Here is a 20,867-nt window from a genome sequence, read left to right as displayed (position 1 = left end):
GTCATCAGGTGCGATAGCTCAGGGAGCCGCATAACAAGGAAGCTGATTCCAAGGGTCTATTCAAGGTGGCTTATTTGAACTTGGAAGACATGTTCCCATGGAAATAATGCAAGAACGGTGATCAGGTTCCCAGGCTACCCCACCGAAATTTCTGTGATGACTGACCTGAGCTCTGGATCTGGGAAGAGGAAGGAGGGGAACAGGAGATTTTCCTTCCCATGGCCAGCCCTGAGCGACGTGTTAAAATGGGCCCCCGGCATCCTCTGCTGGCCCAGGCTCCCAAGAGCTGGCTTTGGGGTCACTGAGATCCACAGAGACCATTAGCCCCACGTTGGTGTGTTTCCTCAAACCTTCTAGTCACCCTGATCAAATCTCATTAGTTTACAAAGAATCATCTTGTTGTAGTCACTAAAGGGTTTGGCTAAGAATCAGGAAGGCCTTGGTTCGAATTCCACTTTTGATACTTGGCTGGTTGTGTGACTATGGACAAGTAAGAACCTTTCTGAATCCCTGGCCACTCCCCAGTGCTTATCTAATATGTCACACAAAGGTAAGGTTTGTACCCATCAGAGAGCTCCCACACCAGGGACTGGCCAGTCTCAAGAAATCACAGGCTCCTGACATTCTCACCATAAGGAAAGGCACTTTCACACCAATTCATTCACCTGGGAGCTCTTTTCAAATAAGCTCAAACTACTTTTTATTTAGTTGATATACAAGAGATTAAATCTAAAGCTACTTGAGATTGTGAAAAAAAACTTAAGGTTTTCCTGAATTGGACCATTGAGGCAAAGGGTGGCACTGATGGGATTTTTTTTCCCCTCAGGATTAAAACCAAGTGTATTTCCCCTTTTCACAAAGTAGACAAAGTTGTGAATGACCAAATTGATGTAATTAATACATTTGTCTAGATAATCAAAGATAAATAGCACCTCAACCTTTTCATAGAATTATAGCTTTAGACACAGAAGAAATAGATGAGGAAATTGAGACCCTGAGTAGTGTAATGACCTGTGAAGACCATGTGGCTAGGAAGGGGCAGTGGCTGAATTAGAACCCAGGTCCTGTGACTTCACAGCCAGCATTCCCCTGAACACGCACACTGTGCTACACTTATTTTCCTTTCAGTGAATTTCATATTTTGACAGACACTAAGAAAACATATTTTCACTTCAAGACAAAGAAGCAAAGCCTTAGTAAGAGAAGAAAGAAGGAAAGAAAGAAAGAAAGAAAGAAAGAAAGAAAGAAAGAAAGAAAGAAAGAAAGAAAGAAAGAAAGAAAGAAAGGAAGGAAGGAAGGAAGGAAGGAAGGAAGGAAGGAAGGAAGGAAGGAAGGAAGGAAGAAAGAAAGAAAGAAAGAAAGAAAGAAAGAAAGAAAGAAAGAAAGAAAGAAAGAAAGAAAGAAAGAAAGAAAGAAAGAAAGAAAGAAAGAAAGAAAGAAAGAAAGAGAAAGAAAGAAAGAAAGAAAGAGAAAGGAAGGAAGGGGCAAGCAGGCAGGCGAAAGAGAAAGGGAGGAAGGAAGAGAGAAAGAGTGGGGAAGACAGAGAAAATTAGACTAAGGCACGAGATCTATCAAAAAATATACAATTGTTAATCCGCAATATATCCTCGGGCTCCGTGTCTGTCTTGCCTCCAAGAACTTTTTACCTCAAATATTTTGCATTGATTTCAAAGAGAATTAATCTTCACTAGTAAAAAGGTCATTCATTCTTCAGAATCCCTTCCAAGTCAAGGCCCTAGAACAGAATACAGAGCAGCAGCAGCAGCGGCGGTCTGATCATATGACACCCAGCACGGTGTGTAGGAAGATGAAGTTATTGGGGCAAAAGCGTTGTCCATATTATAAAAAGGAAAGAAAGAGTCCCGTGAGACGAACGGAAACTCAGAATCAGAATCCTTTTCATAAACGACCAGAGCTGCATTTCCATTGAAAATACATCGCTCTTAATGATTGGAAAAGAAGGCCTTCAGAACTCTTCTTCCGACATTTAGGGCGAGGCTACTCCCTCAAGAGAAGCTGATGCTCATTTCCAGAAGTTTGGGTGGGTTGCCTCACCGGCTCAATAAGAGTCTGCTTCAGTGTCCTTTCAAAACAAACTCTGGCAGTGCCGACGTAACATTCAACAATCACAGAAGTGAACAATGGAACTGCTGCCTCCACACTGACCGTCCATCGATGGTCACACACGTACTAGGCACCCGCTGTCTTCCAGGCACTGTTCTCGAGATAGGAGAAAACAAAACCTTCCCTGTCCTCAAGAAAGGAAAAGAGCAAGCACACATATAAGCATCTGCAAAATAAATCCAAGGCAAATTTTCAGGCAGAGCCACCAGCAGTGAGGATAGCCTGGAAGGGCTTCAGGTGTCATTTAAATATCCGTAAGCACCCAAATGGAATTTTTGACAAATGTGGTGACTGACTCTGCTTTTACTGTAGGCTTAGTTCCTTTCCATTCATAAAATCAGAATAAACTTGTAGATCCACTAGCTAATCAGACACTGCGAAAGACCTTGGAGAAGAAGTAAGTAAACACTGAGATTCAGCACAGGGTCATAAAGACGAAAGAGAGGAAGGAAACAGCATTTATTAAGCACCTACTATATACCAGCCACTGTGCTGACCCTTTTACAATTATTGTCCCATTTGATCCTCAAAACAACCCTGGGAGGGAGGTTCTATTATGATCTCCCTTTTACAGATGAGGAAACTGAGGCAAACAGAGGTTAAGTGACTTGCCCAGGGTCACACAACTAATAAGTATCTGAGTCTGGATTTGAACTTGGGTCTTTAACCATTTACTTGGATGAAGATGAAGGTCTGATCATCAAATTTTCAGACAATAAACATAAAATTACACAGAATAACTAATACGGAAGTCAAGAGCATCAAAATTCAAAATGTCCTTTCCAAGCTTAAGCACCCCAAAGATGATTCCAAACCTCCTTTCCCATGGATGTCTCCCCACAAACATCCGCACCTTCACACCCTTTGTGGTTCTTCTCCATGCTGATTCATAACAGACTGGAAGCCTTCTTGGGAATCACGAAATACTCTCGGGCATGATCCGCTGTCCCTAAGTCATCCCACATAAAGGGCCCACCTCCCTTCCATGTCACACATGTCTTTGGCGACTTTTTTTCTGTGCATTTGTGGGATCTCTGCTATTTAGTCATATGCCACACGTGCGATATCACCCTCCATTGTCCTTTGGGTCCTTACCAATGTCGGTCCTATCTCATGATGTGTGGCCACATGGGACATCACCAGGACAAAACTGCTGCTAAAGAGAGGCTTTATTTATTTCCCCCCAGGGATCTTTTGAGGACTGGTGCGAACAATGGGCAGATGTGGTCAGTTCACTAGAGAGGTCAAATCACTGCCCATCTCCAAGGTCTGTCCACTGTTCACAGAGTTATTTGTGGTTATTGTTGCTCAGTTGTGTCCAACTCTTCATGACCCTATAGACCATAGCACAGCAATATTGTCCATGGGGATTTTTGTTTGTTTGTTTGTTTGTTTTGGGCAAAGACTGACACCTTCTCTGGGGGCCCTGAGGAGTGCAATGACTTGCTCATGGTCACACAACCAGGATCTATGAGAAGGAACTTGAACTCAGATCTCCCTGGCTCTAAGACCAGCTTCTCCATGCACACCCAACTCCACTTTTCTCCTCTGGAGTCCACCAAGAGCAGCATGTGCAGAGCCTGAAACCCGTGGCCTGGGAAGAACAATTGAAGGACTGTGAAACTGAGTCCGGACAAGAAGGGCTGGGCACCTGCTCAGCATTGAACCCCACAGCGGGAGCAGGAGCGCAACCTGCTGGTGAGGGAAGAACTGGCCCTGATGCCTGGCAACCAGGAAGAGAAAGCATCTGGTTTCATCCTAAGGAAGAACTTTCTAATAATTTTTTGGGGGGTGGAGAGAAAAGAGGCCCCTATTTTGTATTTTATGAATGGGTGCAACTCTGGCCACCAAACTGGACATCGTTGCCCACAGTCCCACCACCACTGGCAACCTAAAGTCTAGACTACTCCTCTCAGTCACTCACACCCTCTCTCCCAAACTACCTGGTATTTACTTACCTTGCACTTGTTTGTGGTTGTCTTCTTTATGTTGACGAGATAGCTACAAGGAGCCACAAGGCACAGAACAGCTGGGCCTCGAGTCAGGAACACCCGAGTTCAAATCCAGCCTCAGATACTTATTAGCTGTATGACTCTAAGCAAGTCACTTAACCTCTTTTTGCCTCAGTTTTCTCAACTGTAAAATGAGCACAATGATGGCATCTATGTCTCAAGACTCTTATGAGGAATAGATGAGATCATATTTACCACTGAGCTTGGTGGTATTTAATCAATGATGTTGCTGTTGTCCACACAATCCTCATTGTCTCCCTTGTTGAATCGCAAGTTCCTTGTCACGGGGTTAATTCCCTTGATGCTATTTGCTTCCCCAAATGGGGTCCCACATTGCCGGAAACTTACTCGATACTTGTTGACTGATTGAATAGTTGAGAAAACACTGGGGCCAAGCTTTTAAAAAATACCTACATTTGGAGGAGTCTTCAGATTCATGCACCTGATGCACAATGAAGCCCCAAAAGAGGATGAGAGCACAAACTTTCCATTGTTCACAGGTGGACCGGGCCCCCCCAGCCACAACCACATCTGCAGGTCTGCTCTCCAAATGTCTTAAGAACCAGGTCTCTTGAGTGCTCTCTCCCACCCTCCCCATTGACAACAGCCAATAACAGTCAAAGCTTCCTCGATAGTGGCTTGTTAGAAGAAAATTTCAAGGGAGGGGAATTCCTCCCATAGTCAACAGAGGTATTAGAAATACATCCAAATGCTTGACTCCATTAAAGATGAGTGTGACTTCTCAGAGGACCAACCATCAAACACCAGGCAGGCCCAGCCAGCCCAGTCAAGGAACCCCAATGGGCACAAATCCTAATCCCCTCCAGCAACCACTTGTGCCCTCCTGGGAAGGCTCAGTGATGCCAGTGGGGCACAGGCCTTGGGAGCCCCTGGCACTCTCCCATTCCTATAATTAATGAGGGAGTTGAGGTATCTTCGCCAGATCGAAATCTGGGGCCAGAGAAGACTGAACCTCCCATTGTCTTTGCTTAGCCTCTCACTCACAATCATCCGCTTTATTCTTTTTATTTTTTTTAATTTTTTTTTTTTTTTTTTTAGTGAGGCAACTGGGGTTAAGTGACTTGCCCAGGGTCACACAGCTAATAAGTGTTAAGTGTCTGAGGCCGGATTTGAACTCAGATACTCCTGACTCCAGGGCCGTTGCTCTATCCACTGCGCCACCTAGCTGCCCCATCATCTGCTTTACTCTTACCTAGCTCCAAACAGGCACTTCCGTCCACATCATCTGTGTACTTGGGGGTCATCTCCAGCTCGCAGAATTCCCATGAAGGCTTCCAGCCTCAAGTGTGGTCCTTAGTGGCCCAATTTCAGGATAATTTCCTTGAGGGAGGGAGGGACTCACATTTTTTCTTCTGTCCTGAAAGGGCAAAAACAAAAACCCAAAGTGGACACACTGCTTTGTCCTCACTCCTCTCTTAGGCACTTTGCTGAAAAAGGAACACAAGGAGGATCTCCCAGTGGGATTCTCTGGGATAAAAAGCAAGGCCCGCTCAGCCTTTCGCTCTTCTGTCCAAAACACCCCTATGCTGCCTTCTCAGTAGGAAGAGTGGGTGGGCTAGCTCTGCTTGGGAACCTTGTCCACATCTGGATTTGGGTTCATGAGCTACCTTAACACAGAGAAAGAGGCAACTACAACCAAAATGACCTCATGGCGACCTCTGTTTCTCCAAGCAGGGGCAGAAAGATGCCAATGTGGGACCCCAGTGCTTACGAAGACCCACTTTCTCTCTGAGTCCCCTTCACATAGAAGACATAAGGCTGCCTCAGCATCTTATTTGTCTGAACAATATGAAGAAAGTTTTCTCTGAAACACATAGGATAACACCTCTATTATTATTTCCAGAAGGGGAGAGTTGATTTCCCAGGAACTAAGAAAGATGTCGGGGTCTCTTGCCCTATATCTTGGGATTTTGCCCCCCTAACCCCTCCTCCCCATCCTCATTCATCTTCATCTGAATGACAAATTCTCTAATAAAACACAGATTCTCAGGTATTTGCAGCTCCTGGGCTGTTCTCATCAATAAATATCACACCTTTGCCTCTGTGTTTTATAAAGGCCCCAAAATGTTTGACTAAGAAGCAAAGCTAGCCCCTCGGAGAGCCCTGGTGAGAAATCAGCATACTGGCATTATTTACAGAGGGGAGAAATAATTTTAACTGAGATCTTGCCTTTATCCCAAAGAGGCCTCCTCTGACTTTCTACCTGTGCACATTTTTATCAGAGGGCCTAATAAGATGCTAGTAAAGGAGGAAGCAAAGTTAGCTATTAGCTCCCCATCCAACTGCCAAGAGCCATAATCGGACACAGATTGAGGTGGGTACAGTAGTCAATTAATGGGGCACCGCTCCCGGTGTAATGACCTACTCACCTGACGGCGTGTTGCTCTCACATTTTGCCATCCCCAGGGAGGCGACTGTCACCACATTATCTATTGCCTGCTTCCCTATCAAAGAAAATAAGGCGAGCCGGGATGTATGGACGCATCGTCTGTACTTCATTGCACACCGGCCCCGGCAACTGGAGGAACAATGGATTTATAAGTTTATCCTACATTAAACCAAACATGGCTGGCTGCACCGTAAATTACTAAATAATAAACCAGGTGGTGTAAGATGCGGGCTTGGACAGAATATAAAAATCTATCAACCTGTAAAATACAATAACCATAAATGTGGTCAGGTAAACCATCTCCCACCAGCATCCTGGGCCTTCGGGGAAGGGAATGCAACAAAGGCAGGCTCCGTTTTAAAACTGGCTCCCTTTCCTCCCCATGTTCCCACCATCCATTGTCGAGTTACAACAAGAGCATTTGTCTTGTTTGCTCCAGTTCTTTGTCTGACACTCGTACTCTTTCCTTATTCAGGGGCCTGAATTCCCAGGTGCCCCAGATTCAGGGTTTGGGTCTGATCCCTCAGAGACCCAAGAGCCATCCCCCAAGGAGAGGTGAGTACAGCACTTCAAGTTCCCCATTCAAATGAGGAGGCAGTCCTCAACTAGCTGGAGGAAGCAGTAAAGTAAGGTGAAGACAAATTAGAAATAATAATACCTAACATGTAGCACTTGAAGGTTTTCAAAGCATTTTACAAATATTTTTTACAATAAATAAATAATTACAAAAAAATAAATTTACAAAGATGTCAAATTGTAAATGTACAAATTCAATCCTTACAACTCTGTAGGGCAAATGCTATTATCACCCCAATTTCACAGATAAGGAAACTGAGGTATACAGAGATTAGCTTATGTGCCTGGTGCTATACAACTCAAGTCTGAGTCTAGATTGGAATTCACATCTTCCCTGATTCCAGGTTCACTGCTCTATCCACTGTACCACCTAACTGCCTCATACATCAAACCCCAAAGTCCCAAAGCCTGAGTTATCCTCTTCACCAGCTCTTGTACCTTTGAATTCTTTCCGAAAAGCTGAGAGAGAAACATTTTCCCTAATGCTCTGGCCCCCAGTCAGTATCCGCCAGTCAAAGGACAGGGAATCTCCCCTCAACATTTATCAAGTGAGCATTCCAAAAGGGTGCAGCAAACTTGAGAGTCCAAAACCCACAATGCTAATTAATTCCTTTTGAGGAGATTTTCAATAAGCAAACCAGGTTAAATTTATATGATTTACAAACAGTGTTTACATTCATAGAGGGGCAACTAATTGCTACCCGGCTTGCCATCATTATCAGAAAATGCTGGGGGATGCAGACAGTTTAATTAGGGTGGTTGTGAGTTCACAATCTGATTACCGTCGGCATGCACTGTTAATATGCGGCTACAGAATGGGAGTGCTGAAAAGCGATTGCATTCCGCCTTCTGTCTGCCTTAGTTTGAAATGAAAAATGATAATTTTCACACACAGGTTCAGGCTAACACTGTGTATATTTCTTGTGAATTGCCTGCCCTGATTGTACTCTTGAGAGAGGAACCTCCTCACCCTGTTCAGGGCCAGGTCTCTATAGTTATGAGACATAGATATTTCTGCTGTATATGGATCCGGTTAGATATGAAACTCTCGGACCTAGGGATCAGGGTATGCTCAGATGTCTCACCAAATTCCATTGGAGCATCTCCCAACACCTCTAAAAAGCCGTGGAAGCCGACTTCCCTGTCTAAGCAAATCCGCTCATTTGGGAATAATGTTCTGAATACTAACCCAGTTTCCCATTCAGTCAATGACAATCGCTTGGGCCGATTTTAATTCCGGGAGCTTCTTCCAGTGCCTGGACTGCCCTTGGCAAGGTTTCCCCATCGTTAGCCACTGAGCCACCATCACTTAAACTATGAGAATTATCCCAGAGATGGAAGGACAGAAATACTAACAAGAACTCAGGATGACTGGCTGGGATCCCAGTCATTCTGCACTTATCCCTGGCTGGACAGAAACTTTCAATCCCCTCGGTTCCCCAGTAAACCCAACAGCAGCCTAACATGATGGTCCAGGAATGATGGGATGAAGACCTGCACCAACATGGTGCTCTTGTCAGAGGAGAGAGAAGGGGAATAGTCAAGAGATATCACAAAAGCAAAACTGACAGACTTTGGCAAAAGATTGGACGGGGGGGGGGGGGAGTGCAGAGGGAAAGGGGTGAAAGAGAGGGAGGGGTCAAGGGTAACTCTGAGGTCCTGAGCTTTGGTGACTAGAAGACGAGGTAAAGGAAGAGGGAGGGAGGGACAAGCATTTATGTTGCACCTACTGTGTGCCAGGCACCAGACCAACTGCTTAACAAATAGTATCTGATTGAACCTCACAGTGGTCTTGAGAGGAGGCAGGTACTATTAACATGCCCATTTTACAGTTGAAGAAACTGAGGGAAACAGAAGGTAAGTGACTTGACCAGGATCACACAGGTAGTGAGTGTCTGAGGCTGTATTTGGCCTCATCTTCCTGACTCCAAGTCCAGTGCTTTACGCACTTCACCAGCCAGCTACCTCTAATGGAGATATCTAATGCTGTCTATGGATACTGGTGTCCTTGACAGGAATAGGAAGAAAAGAGGAGAATTTGGGAAAAAGAATACTGAGCTCAATTTTGAATTTAAGATGGCTTCAGGACATTCAGGTAGAAATGACTCATAGGAAGCCAGAGACATGAGCCTGGAGGTCAGGAGAGAAGTTAGGGCTGGACAAGACTCCCTGACAGTCATCTGAATAAAGATGATAATGGAAATCATGGGAGCTGATGAGATCACCAAGCAAAACAGCACCAGGGGAGAAAGGGAGCCAGGACAAAGCCTCAGAGGAAACCCATAGTTAGTTGGCAGGACCTGAGGGAAGAGGGAGTACCAAGGAGAAGAGTGTGATCCACAGTGTTCAAGGGGGCATAGAGGTCAAGGAGGAAGATTGAGAAAAGATCATTAGAATGGATGATTCCGAAATCACGAATAATGTTTGACAGAGCAGAGTCAGTGGAATAATGGGCCCCACGAAGCCAGATGGTGCAGAATAAAGCCTAGCATTGGTTGGAAATACACTGTATTCCTTGGACCCGAGGATCCCAGGGGCCAAACTCAGCATGAAGACCTGGACTAGAATTGTTAAGGTCTGTGTGCTGATTTATAATAAAATCATTTATAACTTTACATATAACTGTGTGTATCTATACATACATGTGTGTATACATATGCACATATATGTGTGTATACATGCATCTATTTATATACACACATGTAGAAAATACTTGTTGATTCACCAACTGGACTCCAGACAATAAGCCAGAAACATCTGATTTCAGGACATTTGAGTATCAAAAGCATCTCAGAAATCCATAGTTTCCTACTATTCCAATGTGATGGTTTGGGAGAGTCTGACCCACTCCCTGGGGCAGCAGCATCGCCTCGTCTCCTCAGGAAGGAGGCAGCAAGTCATTCCAGGGGACTGTTGTTCCCAACCAGTCACTGGCTGCTAATTAACTCCAACCTGAAATGAAGACAGCTAGCTGCCTCCCTGACCCTGACGTCCACACAGCCTTACCCAGCTCCAGCAGTGATTTCTATCAGCATCTCAGGGCTAAAGATAAAAATCTAGGGAAGCAAGAGCATGGATGTCTCTTACTGAAAACCACCTTCCTCATCTTTGGCACATAAATATGGGCGGTGTATAGCTTTTGTTGAATGTCTGATTTTCCTCTTTCTATCTTCTGATACCCAAGTCTTCCCCCTTTTTACTGCTAAAAAAATCCCTTTTCTTCCTCTACAACAGACCTCCCCACCACCACTCTTTCTTCCCCCTCCCCCATAGCATCACACTTTATCCTTTCTCAGTCATGTCCATGAAATGGATACTTGCAGCTACCTGACTAGCCTAGAGGGAAGTTTACAAATAAGTAGGTTATCCCCATTGCGGCTATTCCAGATCTTTCCCCTGGATTTCATCACTTATGCTCTACTTGAAGGCAGATACTGCACTGACTGGAGTTACCATTGCCTTTGTGGCCTGGACTGACTTACAGAGACTTGCAGTCAGCAACAGCCATGATAGTGGGCAAAGGTCAGGCTATTGGAGAAGTGGACAGTCTCTGTTTTGGTGACACTTCACCCAAGCAAAGGTCAGTGGTAAGGGTTGGGGTGTAGGGATAGAATGATGCTTTGGAATACTTTGTCTCCATTCAAACTTCCCAAGTTTAAAAATCATATGTTTAGCATGCTCCTTTCTTTCCTGGGAGATTTCATGACTCTGCCAAACACTTCACAGATACGTCCAAAGTTCAAGACCAGAAGAAGTAGGATCTTGTGACCAGCCTGGGAGCACTGGATTCAGCTCCTTGAATGGCCACTCTAGATAAGGGAGTGATGGGTTTATTGAACATTGGCCTGAGTAGCCTGTCAAGACAAAGTCTTCCTTCTTCACCATATCTTGAAAAGTCCTCGTTATCAAATAAGTCAACATAAATAAAGTATTTTATAAACCTTAAATCCTTATGTCGATATGAGCTGTTATTATTATCATTGTTGTTGTTGTTACAGCTCCATTTTCAAGCTGTCATTTCTGTGGAGGACACTCCAACCTTTCCAGCCGTCCATGTTGGCGACCTTAGAGGATCACCTTCCTCGTCCTTTTCTTTAACTTCCACCCCCCCCCAGTTGGCAGACAAGTCTTGCTCATTCTACCCAGCAGCATCTCCACATCTCTCTCTTCCTCTCCACTCCCAGAGCCATTATTCTAGTCCAAGGGCCCCTCTCTTCTTGCCTCAATTATCACGATTTCCTCTAGTTTGGTCACCCTGACTTCACTCCGAGAGTCCCGGCTCCAAGACCCACTTTTTCTCCATGAGACTGGCATGCCATTCTCTCATCCAGGCTTTAGTTTCTGCGTGTTTTAGAATAGGAGGGTTGGACTAGAGAATCTCCCACACACCTTCTGGCTACAGGTCTGAGATCCCATGAGCTCTATGAGCTACAGTACAAAAGGCTGACAAAGTTTGAAAATCTGAAATGAGTGGCTGGAAGAGGAGACCATCACAGCATCAGGTTGGGATGTCATGATCCTCTGACCCCCAAGATCCCTTCCAACTCTAAAGCTATGATTCCATGACCATGGAAGCCTCAGAGACCACCATGTATGGGCAGGTCAAGGTTGGGTGGGAACCAAGGGAATTCCACAAGATCAGGGGGATGGAATGAGGGACTGGGCCAAATTGCCTTGAGAATCATTCCCAGATCTACATCTCTAGCCCTATGAACTTGTCACATGCTTTGGATCATCAGATGGGGCCTCAGAATGACTGATCTTCCCCAGCCCCCATATCATCTGTGAGTCACTGGGGATAAGCCCAGAAGGTTTAATGGAGACTTAAAAGGGAAGACACTTTCACTTGCCACCAGGGGTGCTCATCACACCTTTACTGACCCTGCGTCATATCAAGTGATCCGTGAGTCCCCTCTTCTCATTGGCCCAAGGAGGTGGGCCTTTCCTACTACAAGACTCCAGAGACAGGCATGGGAGGGAGGGCTGCCATCACCAAGCTGTCTTCTGTCACTGTACAGGCCTCCCTCCCAACCTGATGGAAGGAAATTCATATTTAGTGAACAAGGAAATTACTTTGGGTATGTATCATTCAAATCCTTAAGGATTATTGGCTAATTAGGAGCACGGTAATGTAAATTTGCCTTGTGTCAGGTTTTCAGGAACAGTAAAATAACATAATTAAGCAGTGCCCAGAGTAGATCACTTACGTACTCTTCGCTGACAAATGTAGCTGATGTCGAAATAGCTGCTGCTGGCCCAGGGACCCACAGGAACTGACCACAGGAAGATTTAATGGTGGGAGAGGGAAATGAGACATATTCATAGACTGGAAAGCTTCAAAACTGGTTCTTAGTAGTAGAAACTCTCCCTGAAGAAGTGAATTTACTCCCAAACAAGGCAACATAGTAGAAAGAACACTGGCCCTGGGGACCAGAGGAACTTGGGTTCAAATCACTAGTCTGACTTTGAGTAGTTCTGTAGTCACAGCCAAGTGGTTTCCCTTCTCTTGAGCCTTTGTCCTCACCTGTAAAATGGGTATCTGACTACCTGTTGACCCTAAATCAGAGATTTGTTTTGAGGCTTAAATAAAATGATGGATGTAAAGCTCTTTGCACATGGTCAAGGCAAGTGTGTCTGTTAATAATAATAAAAATAATAATTTGACTCAACACATAGAGATTAAGGATTTTCCATGTGCTAGGCATTGGGGATAAAGTACAAAAACAAAATGGCCCTTGAAATCCAGGACATTTTGTAAGGGAATGAAAAGCATGCACAGAGAGAAATTTCAAGAGGGAGAGAGTGTCAGCTAATCACTGGGGGAATCAGAATCCATTCAGAGGAACCCTGGGCATGAGAGGCAGACAGGCACAGGGCTCAGAGAGCTGACCACCACAGTAGGAAGACCACCTCAGCCACCCATGGAGCAGGGGATCCTGGCAAGTCCCTTCCCTTCTCATGCCCCTAGGGAATTTCCTAAGACTGTAAGTGACAAGGAAAGGGGCTTTGATCTGCACTGGAGGGACTTAATTCACTTAAAGTTGCCTCCACTGATAAAGTCATGGGTCTGACTCAAACCCAACATACTCATAATGGCTCACATCTCTGTGATAATTCTGAGAATATGGCAGATATCTATGCATGTATGTAAACAATGAGGGGCACATGAAGGGATGAAATGGGTGAGCATTGACTTGAGACGGAATGCCTCCATTCCTTCTGCCTGTCCGTGTATCTGTAGGAATGCAAATGATGGAGGATAATGCAGAAGGAGGAGGTCTAGAACCCTTTGGTCCCTGCCAGAGAATCCTCCATGGAGACTGCTACAAAGTGGAGTTCCTCCTGGCCTTCGACACCATCATGCAGAGTTGTCTGTGACTTCCTTCCCCCTCACTCTCTGACCCCAGACCCGGTAGAAGCTGGGTCAACCTGTCATTCCCCCATTTCCCCTTAAGGGTGAGAGAAGCCAGGGACTGGAAGGGATAGAAAGAGGAGAAAGAAGCCTGAAAAGAAAGGAGAGGGAGACATAGAGCCAAGAAGAGCCTATTAAGGGGAGTAGAAGCGATAACAACTCTTGCTTATGGAACCATTCAGACACATCAGCCGATTGTAGCCTCCCCATGTGAGAACAGTTGAGCAAGTGCTATTCCTCTCATTTTACAGGTTGGGGGAGTACCCAGGGGGAGAAAGGCCAAGTGGCTTCTCCAAGGTTATACAAAGTGCTAGAGCTGAGTGTTCTGCATTCAGACCGAGCAAGGGAAGTACAGAGTGTGGTAGATGGTTTGTCTGACCTGGTACTTCCTATCTCTGAGCCTCAATTTTCTCGAAGGCCTCCCAGGTACCTTCCAGGTCAGGGATTCTATGATTCAACTGCTCTCTCCAGCATCAGCCCCTCTTCTTCCATCACCGAAGGAGGAGGGAGAAGTGGGCAGATAGATGGAACCTGGAAGTTCTCTAGAGCAAATAAGGGCAAGAATAGGAGAAGGGAATGTAGAAACATCCTGTGCTAGAAACCGATATGATAGTAACAGAGTTTGAACCCTCCTTCTCGGGCTGCCTAGGATCCCTCAGCCCTAAACATCAAGAGCCATATTTTACACCTGAATGACCACAGTAACTTCATTTCAAAGAATTATAAACCCACCTATATGCTAGCCCAAAAAATCACAAAAGGGGAAAAACTGAAAATTAGAGGAGAAATAGATATGTTGAGAACCAAAACGATTAGAGAAATGATCAACAAAACTAAAACCTCTTTGAAAAGACTAATACAACTGCCAAACCTTTAGCCAACCTGATTAAAAAGAAGAGGGCAGAAAAAAAATCAAATTGACAAAATAGCAAATGAACAAGATAAAATCACAACAAAACCAGAACACAAAAGAAATGAAAAATTGTCTCTCAAAACAAAATATCAAATAGAAATCTTAAACAATCCAATCACAAAAATGGAAATAGAACTATCTATAAAGAAATAGCTAGGGGCAGCTAGGTGGCGCAGTAGATAGAGCACCGGCCCTGGAGTCAGGAGTACCTGAGTTCAAATCCAGCCTCAGACACTTAACACTTACTAGCTGTGTGACCCTGGGCAAGTCACTTAACCCCAATTGCCTCACTAAAAAAAAAAAAAAAATCTAAAGGGGGAAAAAACACCTCCTTGTCCCGATGGATTTACAGGAGAATTCTATCAACGTTTAAAAAAACCAATTAAATACCAATTCTACGCAAATTTTCCTCAAAATTTGAGAAAGAAAGCACTTTACCAAAGCCCTTTGATGAGATCAATATGGCCCTTCTATGTGAACCAGAAAGGAATAGAATATAAAGGGAGAATTATGTATGCCAATATCATCCATGAATATAGATTCAAAATTGTAAACAAAATCTTGTCAAACCAACTCCCATTGATCCAAGATATCAGTAATCAAGACCAAGTTGGATTTCTAGAAGGGATGCAAGAATTAGACATTAAGAAAACATTAGCTGTGGATCTGGAAGGGAAGGGAAATTGACACAGGGACTCCAGGTCCTTCCAGAAGGAATGGGGGTCAGTTGTCCTTCCAAGCCAAACAATGTGGCCCAACTTCATTCAGATTCACAAACTTGTAAACAGTGGTGAAGGACTGAAGTACTGGTACCAGAGTCTGGGTCAAGTATCCTCCTTGGGCTCTTGGCCCAATGCAGAATGACCATTTTCCTTGCTCACTCAAGGGTTTTATGGCCTCTTCCACAGAGGAAGAGGATGATCCAAGGCTACCCTGTATCTCTGGGCTTTTTTCAAACCCAATCCAACCAGTAGCTGGAACTAGGACATGTCTCCTCTAAGACCAGGCTAGACAGAGCCCAATTTCTACCCTGGGACTCTTATAACCAGAGCTCAACTCCCTTGAAAATATCATTTTCCTCAGCATTTTTCAGTGCTTCTTTTAGACATCATCTCACCTTTCCTTACATATGCCCAGACATTCTATCATCAGATCAGAAAGGCATTGGATTGGGTGTCTTCTTATGGCACAATAGCAGTCCATTGCAATCATATGCCACAAGTTATTCAGCCATTCTCCAATTGATGGGTGTCCCCTCTGTATCCAAGTCTTTACCACCACATAAAGAATTGTAATAAATATTATTGTATATTTGGTCCCTTTCCTTTTTCTTTGCTCTTAGGTTACAGACCTAGCAGTGATATTGCTGGGTCAAAGAGTATGCATATTTTATAGCCTGTTGTTCAAAGTTCCAAATTACCCCCCAGAATGGTTGGACTAGTTCACTATCCCAACAGTAGTTCATAGTGTACTTATTTTTCCTCATCCTTTCCAGAATTTGTCATTTCTGATAAGTGTGAGGTGGTTTCTAAGATTTATTTTAATTTACATTGCTCTTATCAATAGTAATTTAGAGCATTGTTCATATGACTATGGATAGCTTTGATTTCTTCTTCAGAAAACTGTCAGTTCATATCTTTTGATCAACTATCAATTGGGAAATGGTTCTTATTTTTTATAAATTTGACTCACTTCCTTATATATTTGAGAAATTAGGCCTTTATCAGAGAAACTTGCTGTATATTTAATATTCCTTCATTGACTATACCACCTTTTAGCAAGATATAGTTTCCCTAATTATCTTTTTTAATTAGGTCTATTTTTGCTTTTGCTTTGTCTGAGATCATGATTGCTACCCCTGTCTTTTTTAACTTCAGCTGAAACAAAAAAGATTCTGCTCTGGCCTTTATTTTAACTCTCTATATGTCATTATATTACAAGAGTGTCTCTTGTAAACATGTCATTGAATTCCAGTTTCTAATCCATTTTCCTATCCATTTTGATTTTATGGGTGAGTTTCTCCCATTCACATTCACAGTTGTGATTACTGTGTGTTTCCCTCAATCCTATTTTAATCTGTTTACCCCGCTCTCTCTCTTTTTATCCTGTCTCTCCTCAAAAGTCTGTTTTGCTTCCGATCACTGCCTCCCTTAATCTATCCTCCCTTTAATCATTACCCTTTCTGATAGCTCTTATGCTTTTTCCTTCCTACTTCCCTACTGGATAAAATAGATTTCTACACCCAACTGAGTATGTGTTTGTATATATTCTTCCTTCTCTGAACCAATTCTGATGAAAGTGAGGTTAAAACATTGCACACTACCCCCCATTTTTCTCTCTACTCTAAAAGCTATTCTATATACCCCTCTTTTATGTGAGAAAATGTTCCCGATTCTACTTCTCCTTTTCCCCTTCTCCCAATGTATCTTTTTCACACCATTGGGTTTTTATTTTTTGGTTTTGATTTTGTTTTAGAGATCACCGCAACATAATTGACTCACACTAATGTCTTCTGTCTATGTAGACCCCTTATAATGACAAAGTTCTTAGGAATTATAAATGTCATCTTCCCACATAGGAATATAAATAGATCAGACATATTAAGTCCCTTGTGATTTCTCTTTCATGTTTACCTTTTTATGCTTCTCTTGAGCCTTGTGTTTAAATGTCAAATTTTCTATTCAGCTCTGGTCTTTTTATTGAGAATACTTGAAAGTCCTCTATTTCATTAAATACCCATTTTCTTCCCAAAGGAATATACTATTTTTCTATGTAGGTGATGCTTGGTTGTAATCCTAACTCTTTCACCTTCTAGAATATCATATTCCAAGCCTTCTGCTCCTTTAACATAGAAGCTGCTAAATCTTGTGCGAACCTGACTGTGGCTCCACGATGTTGAAATGCTCCTTTCTGGCTGCTTGCAATATTTTCTCCTTGATCTGGGAGCTCTGGAATTTGGCTATAATATTTCTACGAGTTTTCATTTGGGGCTCTCTTTCAGGATGTGATCAGTAGATTCTTTCAATTTCTATTTTTCCCTCTGGATCTAAGATATCAAAGCAGTTTTCCTTTATAATTTCTTGCAATATGATGTCTAAGGTTTTTATTTTATCATGATTTCCAGGTAATTCAATAATTCATACATCATCTGTCTCAATATATTTACTAGGTTAGTTATTTTTTCAATGAGATATTTAACATTTTGTTATTTTGTTCTATTTTTTTCATTCTTTTGACTTTGTTTCATTGTTTCTTGATGTTCTCATGGAGTCAAGCTTCCACTTTCCCGATTCTAATTTTTAAGGAATTATTTTCTTTAGTGAGCTTTTGTAATTCTTTTTCTATTTGCTCAATTCTGCTTTTTAAGTAGTTATTTTCTTCAGTGTATTTTTGTGCCTCTTTTATAATTAGTCCAATTCTATTTTTAAGGTGATATTTTCTTCAGTATTTTTTGTTTCTTTTGCCAAGCTGTTAATTCTCTTTTCATAATTTTCTTACACCACTCATTTCCTTCCCCATTCTTATCTCCTTAACTCCTCCAGGAATTCTCATTGAGCTTGCATCCAATTAGCAAGAGGGCTCTGAAGTGCTCTTGTATTATTAAGTGTGACTCATTCTTTGCCCATAGACTTTACCATGACCAATAGGAACCTCAGGATCCCTGCTAATAAGTGGCTATTGTTGTTCGTCCTTCATTTTAGAAGACCAGTGACATTGTGGGGTGATGCCTTGATTTGTGTGTGAATTGGATTTAAGTGAGGCAGAGTTGTGCAAAGTCATCAGCCTCAGTTTCTCTTCCAGAGCCATCTAAGTTTAGTGGCAGGACAAAAGTCAGGAAAATTGGCCATGGTACAAGATGTAGTGGATGACTTTGGCATCTTTAATGTCTAACCAAGAGCTCTAAGTGCCCTAAAGCACCTGCTCCACCTCCCCTCATGGACATTGGAACAAAGTGTTCTCATCCTCCCCTTCTGCCAGGGGAAGTCTTCACATACTTGGAGCAGACAGCCTCCTAACTCACCGACAGGTTGGAGACCTGTCAGTTACCCTCAACTCGTAGCCTGTCTGCTGAGATAGTTTTACCAGGATGTGGCCACTGCACATGCTACAGCTTCTGGGAACTGCAGGTGAGAGCTGGATGAAAGGTATATCCCAAAGGTGAAACCTCCCAAAAGAGAGAAGCAGACCCAGTGCCAGGAGCATGCTATCCAACTAAGCTAGCAAGAATTTCAAGAAAAAGGCCAGCTACATACAAAGCACTATCTGAGCTTCAGCTACCAACATCCCTATCCCTTTTTCTGACTTCTTCCTCCCCTTTGAAAAGTGGGTCACTGTATTTGCTATTAGATGATTAAAAAAAAAGACAACTTCTCACCCCAGAGGAAAATGATCATTTGACTAAGTAATGTTTCTTTACAATTCAAACTGTAAAAGAAAAAAAAATTCCTCACATGCCATCACTCAGTCTCTATCATAAAGCCCTTTTCCCCCACTAAGGTAAGTTAGCACATGACCAGCATGTCAAAAAGAATGATGAAGTCAGAAGCAAACTCCTGCTCACCCCCACCCTGCTAATGATTTTCACAAATATACCCCACTGATCATCACCTTTTATGTGCCTTCCCAGACATTCCTGTGAGGCCCAGGGGGGCATTTGGGGTCCTGGGCTTGGAGGTTCTATGGGTCATGCTACTGAGACTCCCATGTCCATATTTATTTTGTGATTTAATTATGAAGAATTGGGGGAATCCACTTTACTGAGTCATGTGGCAACACTGGAAGAAAAACAGAGAGACAGAGAAAGAGAGAGAGAGAGAGAGAGAGAGAGAGAGAGAGAGAGAGAGAGAGAGAGAGAGAGAAGCTGGCTGGCTAGAAATCCTCCATAAACAACCTCCAAAAGGACCATTTATGGCCACTCCTAGAGGGCCAGCATCCGTCTGCCCTCATATTGTCAGGTTGACAAGAGGAGAAAAAAAATTAACTAAAAGCCAAATCAAATAAATGTGCAACTCATAAATTCTGCTGCTAAAAATTTACCCCTGAGGGATGGCGACAATGCTACCGTGGTTGCTTCCCCTGGTTCCTTCCCTCATAAAGGGGGATGATAAGTGATGGCCGGTGCTTCTGGGGTGCCAAGAGGCCCAGATGGAAGCACCGGGCTGGGGTAGCTGCCTCTGACCGGCTTCGTTAACTACTTTATTTCCCCACCCCAATGGCGGGTGAATCTCCTCTCCTCTGATGATGATGTCAACACTGCCATGTCCCAGACAGGTTGCTTAGCAACGTGGACCAAGTCCTGAGCGCGGAGCGGCGGCTGAGCACTTATCCTTCTCTCATCCCTAAGTGCAGGGAACACTCACTCCATTTCTGATGTGACTCTGGATTGAAGAGAAGAGGGAGGAGAGAGAGACCGGGAGAGATGAGTGTAATGTCGAGGCTCTCATTTGGGTGGGGCATAGGGTTTGCTTCTTTTCACCCTTCTCGGAGAGAGGGGAGGGATTAGAAGGGTGTGAGAAGCCGGTCCAAGGATTCAGCATGTCATTCCTCTGGGAAAGCGCATTCTAAAGATTGCCATGCCAGCGCCCCGCCTAATGTGCCACCAGAAAAAAGCTACACCCAGAGGTAAAACAGACAGGTGGGAAGCACCTAGGAAAAGGTGGCCCTTTGCCGTACTGTCCCAGGGGAGAGAGTGGACCCACTGTGCAGATGGCGATGAAATGCTTAAAATCGATTCTCTCTGTGCTTTGGGTGACTTTTCCAGGTCCAGCCTTGGGGCCGTTCCCTCTATTTGGCCAGCAGTTCTGCCTGACTCCAATTCTCAGTAATATGTCTTTATCAAGCTGCCAATTTCCCACTGTCCTTTGTCCAAGTGACCACCATTCCCACTTAGCCAATTCTAAAGTATTCTCTGTTTGGTGCCTCACAGACTATGAGGGTTGGAAGCCACAGGAACCACTCTGCATCTAAACCACACACTTAGCAACTGAGAAGAGTTCATTTGTGTGTTTGTTTAACACTGAAGAGACAATGGTTGTTCACATTGTGACCAGAAGTATGAAAAATGGAAACCACTTCTTCAATTTAAACCTGCCTAGAAATAACCAGTGGGGACAGGAGATGGTTGAATGCACAGCCACTCAAGCAGGTGTCCTCATATGAAAATGATAGATGGGTTTGCAGAATTCGTGATGCCATTACGTTTCAGTATCTACTAGGCACCGGCAGTCCCTGGGAATGAAGACAAAGAAAAAAATAAAACAGCTTCTGTCCTCAAGGAACTTACAATCTATTGAGATAAAACAAGTGCATATGGATTAAATCATTTCAATGTATGTCCCATGAAAATACAATTTTAAAGATGGAAAGCATTATCATGTAGGAAGGACCAATAAAGACTTTGTGTCAGAGAGGAAGGATAAG

The sequence above is a fragment of the Dromiciops gliroides genome, chromosome 2 (assembly GCF_019393635.1).
Source record: "Dromiciops gliroides isolate mDroGli1 chromosome 2, mDroGli1.pri, whole genome shotgun sequence".
Lineage (NCBI taxonomy): Eukaryota > Metazoa > Chordata > Mammalia > Microbiotheria > Microbiotheriidae > Dromiciops > Dromiciops gliroides.
This window is presented reverse-complemented; position numbering follows the sequence as displayed.